Source organism: Hordeum vulgare, chromosome 2H (assembly GCF_904849725.1).
Source record: "Hordeum vulgare subsp. vulgare chromosome 2H, MorexV3_pseudomolecules_assembly, whole genome shotgun sequence".
Taxonomy (NCBI): Eukaryota; Viridiplantae; Streptophyta; class Magnoliopsida; order Poales; family Poaceae; genus Hordeum; species Hordeum vulgare.
In genome coordinates, this window is record NC_058519.1 from 410,314,711 (window position 1) to 410,321,631 (window position 6,921).

Here is a 6,921-nt window from a genome sequence, read left to right on the forward strand (position 1 = left end):
TGTGTTTTCAAAGGGCCATCATTTCCCTTCCTCTGTTGATCCTCCAATTCTTCCCAGAGATCATCATTCCCTCATAGACCCCATATGTGCAAAAATATTGCCAAGTCATGTGCAATATTTCTCCTTTGGAATTAATTCCTGTTTCGGCCTGTTTGAGGAAATAAATCTTGGAAAATAGCTATCCATCTCCAATGCTCATGAAATCTTGTAGAGGTATTCTTTGTGATTCTATTGAGCTCCCATAAAATATTGGCCATCATAGAATAAAGGAAAATTGCATTTTCCTATTTTATGCCAATATAGCATATTGGGGCCTTTCCAAAGGAACTACCATTTTGGTAGCTAGGAAAAATCCCAAATAATTTGTGAAGCTTCTCATTTCCATATATTCATCAATTCCATCAAATGATCAAGTTCCCCAGTTCAAAAATTGAGCACAATATCCCTTTGCAAATTCTATCCAGATCTTCTGTTTGCAGAGGAAGTGCTTGATTCCTTGCTCCCCTTGAGTTGAAATTTTGCAGGGTGGTTAATCATGTTAAATCATCTTTCTCCACCAAAATTTATCCCATTTCATCATTCCATTCTTCCCTAGTAAATTATTTAAGATTTTGTCCAGATTGGAGCATTGTGAAGGAAGAACCATTTATATTTGTGCAAATTGTATGAATCTTTGCCAGTGCCTTCATATGCCTAATTAATGAGTCTCCTCCAAATCTCAGCCATTTCCATTTAGCCATTTGACCCCAGCATCATCTTTTTCATTTCTGGTCAGTATGGCAAGTTACAAAGGAAGTACCCCCATAGGCTTATTGGATGGTCCTGAATTTTGGCCAGTGTCGTGACCTTAGTGAGTGGTCAAACTCAGCCAAATATCATGCCAAGAGGTGCACTGTGGTGGTGACACCACAGCACAAACACCTTGCTATTGAAACCTATTTGACTTTGGTGTGGTCACCTCATTGCTCCCGAGTGGTGTGTGTTGTGTCATTTCACCTTAGAACGGTATGTAGATAAGCTTAGACAAGGTTTGACAACTTGAGGGGCAAGGCAAGACCATGGCCACATGGTGATCATGGGCAGAGCATGCCAAAATAGAGCTCTATGCGTTCGAATTGACGTAAGCTCGATCATAGTGGATTATATCTTGTCTTGAGGAGTCGACAAGATCCCCACTGTGCTCCCGCACACTCTAAAGCGCTCTCCCCCTCGATTCCTTGCCAAGGAAGCCGGTGCCATGGCCCCGAAGCTTCGGTCGTCGTCGTAAAGCTTCGGCCACCTCCCTGAATCTTCCTTCCGAGGGTATTTAAGCGTGCCCCAAGCCCCTCTGTCGAGTAGCAAGTTCCCGCAGTCCCATCCCCCCTCCTAATTGAGCTCCAGGAGCTCCCTGTCTCTCCAATGGCCGAGAGCCCCATCTGATCATCGTGGTGGTTCCAGCCCCAGGGTCCTCCCCCTCTCCCCTCCCCTCGGTCAGAGCAGCCCTACGGCTCGCAAGGTCGCTGCCCCCCCTCCCCTTGGTCGGAGAGACCCCGACGGCATCAGGCCCCTACAGCCGCTCTGCTGCCGAAGCCCCGTCAACGGCGAGGGCATTGGAGGCCGCCCCACGCGATTCCGAGGCCACCCTCGGGCGCGGCGAGGGGCGCTCGACCCCCTCGGCCCGCCGGCCGGCGCTCCCGCGGCCGCCAGTCTCCGGCTGACCAGCGGCCGATCTCCTTTGCCCCAGCAGCGAGAGGAAGAAGAAGGCGTCGGGTAGAGAGGAGAGGAGAGGAGAGGAGAGGAGAGAGAGAAAAAGAGGGGTGGGCACCAGGCGTAAGAGAGAGAGCCCGGGCCGAGGGGAGTAAGTGGAGACGCATTTCCGAAAAATACGTTTTCCTGTTGGGAAAACATATTCTCATGAAAGGCGCTATCTATTTCAGCGCCACGGACTCATTTGTAGTTATTCTTTTTACAGATTGGTCCCTAGTGCTCTAACGAGCGTATCTCCGCTACCGTAGCTCCAATCGAGGTAAAACCAGCGCTCCCGTCTTTGTATCGTCGAGCCCGTTTCGATTATATTATTTTCATGACATGTTTGAACAGTAGAAATGACCATTTTGCCCTTGCCTTTGTTTGAGCCTTCCGAGAAGGAAACCCTCTCCAACAAATCTTTCCGGTGTGTTATTGCGCTTCTTCCCGGAGTATTCGTCGACCCCCAGGCAAGCCAACCTCTTACCATGAGCTCCGGACTTGCGTGATGACTTTGCTTGCACTTTGTGTGTTTATCTGTATCACATGTTAGCCTGCATTTGCATATAACTGTGATGACATTAATAATAGTTCCTAATACTACTTTTCATCCAACATACGCCCTCAGATGTTGCCCGAGTACATAGTGAGGTGCTGTGTGTGACGCTGACAAACCCTTGCTCGCATTTCCTTTACTAATGGCACCATGCCTAAGTCTGTGTTGTTTCCGGCCTTCCGGGGTGGATGCCAATTTTATATTTCTTTTGTCAGTAGCTGTCCCGTGTTCCGTGCTGCTTTTCGACCGTCGCGGGCAACTGTTGTATTTCTCTCCATGGCGGTGACCCTATGCTCTGAGCTGTGCTTTGGTCGTCTTAGGGAACTGCTACTTTCTTCTTATCAACACCGCCTCATGCTTTGAGCTGCTTTCCAGCAGTCTTGAGTCGGAGTTGAGTTATTCCGGTAACATCCCAGATCTGTGTTGTAAAGACTGTTCTGGTGGCAACCAATTCATTTGCTGATTTTAGGCGAAGGTTCTGAAGGTCCCAACTACAGTTATAATCGGTAAAGTATTAGTTTGCTATTTATATTATACTGTTGAGATTACTATCTATGATTACTTTGTGTTTTGTCCGACAATTTATGAATATGGTGTAACAATACTGGCTTAATCATATGATTATCGGATTGCGGTGACATCGTAGCGTCAGCTATGACAGATAATATTCGGGATAAGATACCTAGTTGGTTGATCAGAGCACCTGTCCGGGCCCATCCGCACAACCACCTCTTGCCGATATGGGACGGCCGTGACTTGAGCTGATTGCGTGATCTCTCACTGGTACCTCCAAAGAGGGAGGGTTATGCATGCGCGCTGACCCTGATCAGGTAGGTGGTGATAACCCTATGAGCCCAGTTAAGTTGAATTGGGTACCCGTCCCCGGTTGGGGCAGTTTTGTTTGGCCACAATGGTGGCAGGTGTCATGAGGACACAGGGCCACCCAGGGCAAGACTCCGGAGGAGAGTGGTTGCCAGTGGTATGTTGAGAGATTCACGGGTCAGGAAAGTTTCATTGGAGCAATGCTGGTCCACCCGAATGGGATCACGAGGTTAGTGCTCTAGAGTGTGGATAAAGTGTGCAACCTCTGTAGAGTGTAAAAACTATTCGAATAGCCGAGTCCACGGTAATGGTCAACCATATTGATGTTAGTGATGATGGAAGAACTCGTCTCGTGTGAACATCATAGGATGTTGATAATATGATGTGGTAGCCAAGAGAAGGCTACATGATGACTGATCAGATGACCGTGTGATGCAAGTTGAATCCATTCAGATTGGATTACGAGTTTGTCATGGGTTGTGGTACAACCCAGAAGAGAGTAAGTTGATATTCGGTAACAGTAAGTTAGTTAAGCACTTGTTGTGATCTTGCCATGCTACTGAGGTAGCTTACATGTTTAGTCCATGTCATGCTATGCTTGATTTATATTTTTCCTGTTAATGCCATGCCATGCTTAGAATAGCTATGATATAACTATTATGCTTTCTTTGTTATCTGCTTGTTTGGATGTCGTGGATTTGGTTATGTTGCGAGTACATTCAAAGTACTCACATGGCCTTGCACGTGGCGAGTTGCAGGAGAAGACTCGTCGTGCTAGATTGTAACCATGCCAGTCCTGCGAGTTATGGAGCCCAACCAGGGACGTCGATGCCGCTGTATCAAGACCACTGCTGCCATTTACCTAGCCTTGGAGTCATGTAGTATTGTTGTAAGCATCAGTATTGTAACACTCCATCATATTAATAAAGCCATCTTTGCCTGGAATTTATGTATCATGCTCTTGACGTGCGTCTGATCTTATCCTGGGGACGGACCTGTGTCGGCCCTCTATCGGGGTGCCACAGCTGAGTCCAAGCGAGAGACCTGGCTCGAGGATTACCGAGTGGTCGTCCAGATAGGCGGTGGCGACGTCTTCGTCGTGATGAAGCATCTGCCCCTCATGCTAGAGTGATTGGCAAGGGCATGGCTCAATCAGCTTCCCTCCAGTAGTATCCACAGCTCAGGAGATCTGGCCTGAGTGTTTGGCAAAATGTGTGAGGGAACCTACAAGCACCCAGGCGGCTTAACAGAACTACAACATTGTGTCTACAAGAGCAACGAGACCCTTTGAGAATATATCAAGCGGTGGACCACGTTGCATAACAAGGTGGAGAACGTCACCGAGCATCAGGCTGTGTGCGCTTTCAAAGCGGGCACTCACTACCAGGAGCTCATCCTCAAGTTAAGCCGATCAGGGGATCTGTCCCACAGTCGAGCGATGGAAATCGCGAGTCGGTATGCAAATGGCGAAGAATAGGACTGCCTCCACAGCAGCAAAGGCCGAGCCAACGAAGCCCCTCTGTCGGGCATCGCCGGAAAAAAACAGAAGCGAATGGGCGACCCTTCGGGAAAAGCCGAAGTAGTTGTTGTCCCATGGCAAAGCCAAAGCGAGCCCAAGAAGGAGAAGAAAGATTGGGCAGGTAAGAAGAAGGCCGAGTCCAAGAGCCACCTTATGGACCAACCGTGTGCATTCCATGCCAGGAAGGATGGGGAAGGGGAAATCATCCCCGCCAAGCACACGGCTCAAGACTGTCGCCTGCTCCGAGAGGAGATAAAAGTGACAAGGACAATCAGGAGGCTACCCTTGGGTACGCAAACATCGAGAAAGTCATCATGATTTTCATCAACGTCGAGAGTAAGAGCCGATTGAAAGTCATAATCAGGAGGTAAACATGGCAGCTCCCACTGTGACAAAGTACGTCGATTGGGAAAAACGCATATCATGTTCGACCAGTCAGACCACCCAGCCAACATCGCCACCCCAGGGAGGAAAGCATTGGTCGTCGATCCGACTGACAATGGGGTCCGGCTGTGGAGGGTCCTCATGGACGGCGGCAGCAGCCTCAACATCATCTATGTCGACATGCTCAGGGCCATGGACATCCTATTGTCCCACTTGAGCAAGAGTAAGATGCAGTTTCACGGGGTCATCCCCGGGAAGAAGGCTGGATCACTCGGTCCGATCACCTTGAATGTCGTATTTGATGGTGAAAAGAATTACAGGAAGGAAGGACCAACCTTTGAGGTGGTCGACTTTCGAAGCACCTATCATGCCATACTTGGTAGGCCTGCCTATGTGTGTTTCATGGCCCGTCCATGTTAATTGTATCTTCAACTTAAGATGCCAGGGCCGAAAGGCGTGATTATAATGACCGGAAATCGGAAGTTCGCTGAAGAATGCCTACAACAGGGCTCTCGGATCGCCAATGAGCAAGTCCTTGCAGCCGAGCTCGAAGGGTACAAGAAGGTGGTGGACACTGCAGACTTGCTCAGGTCCAAACGACCGGCTATTGAGTCCGCATTTCATTCGAACGGTGAGACCAAGCAGGTTCACGTCCACCCTACCGACCTGAGTGCCTCCGGGACAAACATTTCTACTTCACTCGGCGACAAATAGGAAGTCGATCTCATCGAGTTCCTCCGTGAGAACTAGGACATCTTCGTATGGAAGCCTTATGACATGCCGGGTGTTCCCAGGTGTTAGTGTCAAATCTGGCATATCTCGTAGTAGGGTTCCTAAGATAGGCATCTTGGAGCGATGGTAACATGGACACAGGATTTTACCCAGGTTCGGGCTCTCTCAAGGAGATAATACCCGACGTCCTCATTTTGATTGTATTGATATGGGGATAGTACATAGTACACGTATCCACCACGAGATTGTTGTAATGAATGTGAGATTATCTATGACTAACCCGGCCTCGGTTTATATAATGTATCGTAGGCTTAGGGTTTAGAGGAGTCCTTGTCTTGTGCACCAAATCTTGTGGAATCTCCCTTGTATGCATCATGGGCTGTATGAACTAGCCCATTAGTGAACCGCCATGGGAGGTCCTCGGCCTGCCCTACTGGTCGAGAGACGACATGGTGAGTACCCCTAGTACAGGACACCATCAATAGCCCCCTGAACCGGTCTTCAAGTTGGGGACGTTCCTCGGTTCTTCTGAACTATTCTTCATCTTCAGCCGTCAATCATGAAAACTGGTTCAACAAATCTTCACATCTCTGATCTTGAGGATCACCGAAGTGTATCCGAAGAGTTCACATGTCGGCATCCGAGGAGCCCCTTTAAGTTTTCGGCCTTTATCAATGCCCTGTAATTTTTTACACCACACCTCGGGTTTGAAGTGTTTCCCATGCGGTGGTGTCCTCTTGCGTCCGAGATCCAACACTGAACTACATCTGAGGTGCCTTTTTGCAGTCAAGCTCCAATGCTAGCCGACATTCAAGGTATCCTCTTGCGTTCGGGGTCCAACATTGAATTGTATCTGAGGAATCTGAGGCGTCATAAATTACCTCGACCTCTAAAAATTTTAAGGGGTTCATCTAACCTTAATGTCGGCAATGCCCTCTACAGAGCCAGCCACTCACATCCGAGCTGTATGCGAGACTACTTCTGAGGTGGCGCTCTACCTTGGTCTTGGGCTGTTTTTTGTGTAATTTATTTCCGATCGCCCTGATTTATTTACTACCGAATTGTATAGCCAGTAGCCCTCAAGGTGTGTGTCGGTCTAAAATCCGAGATGTACCTGAAATAAAAAGATAAAACCACTGATCCCAGTAACCCGTGAGACTTAGGTCGATTTATAAAATCAGCC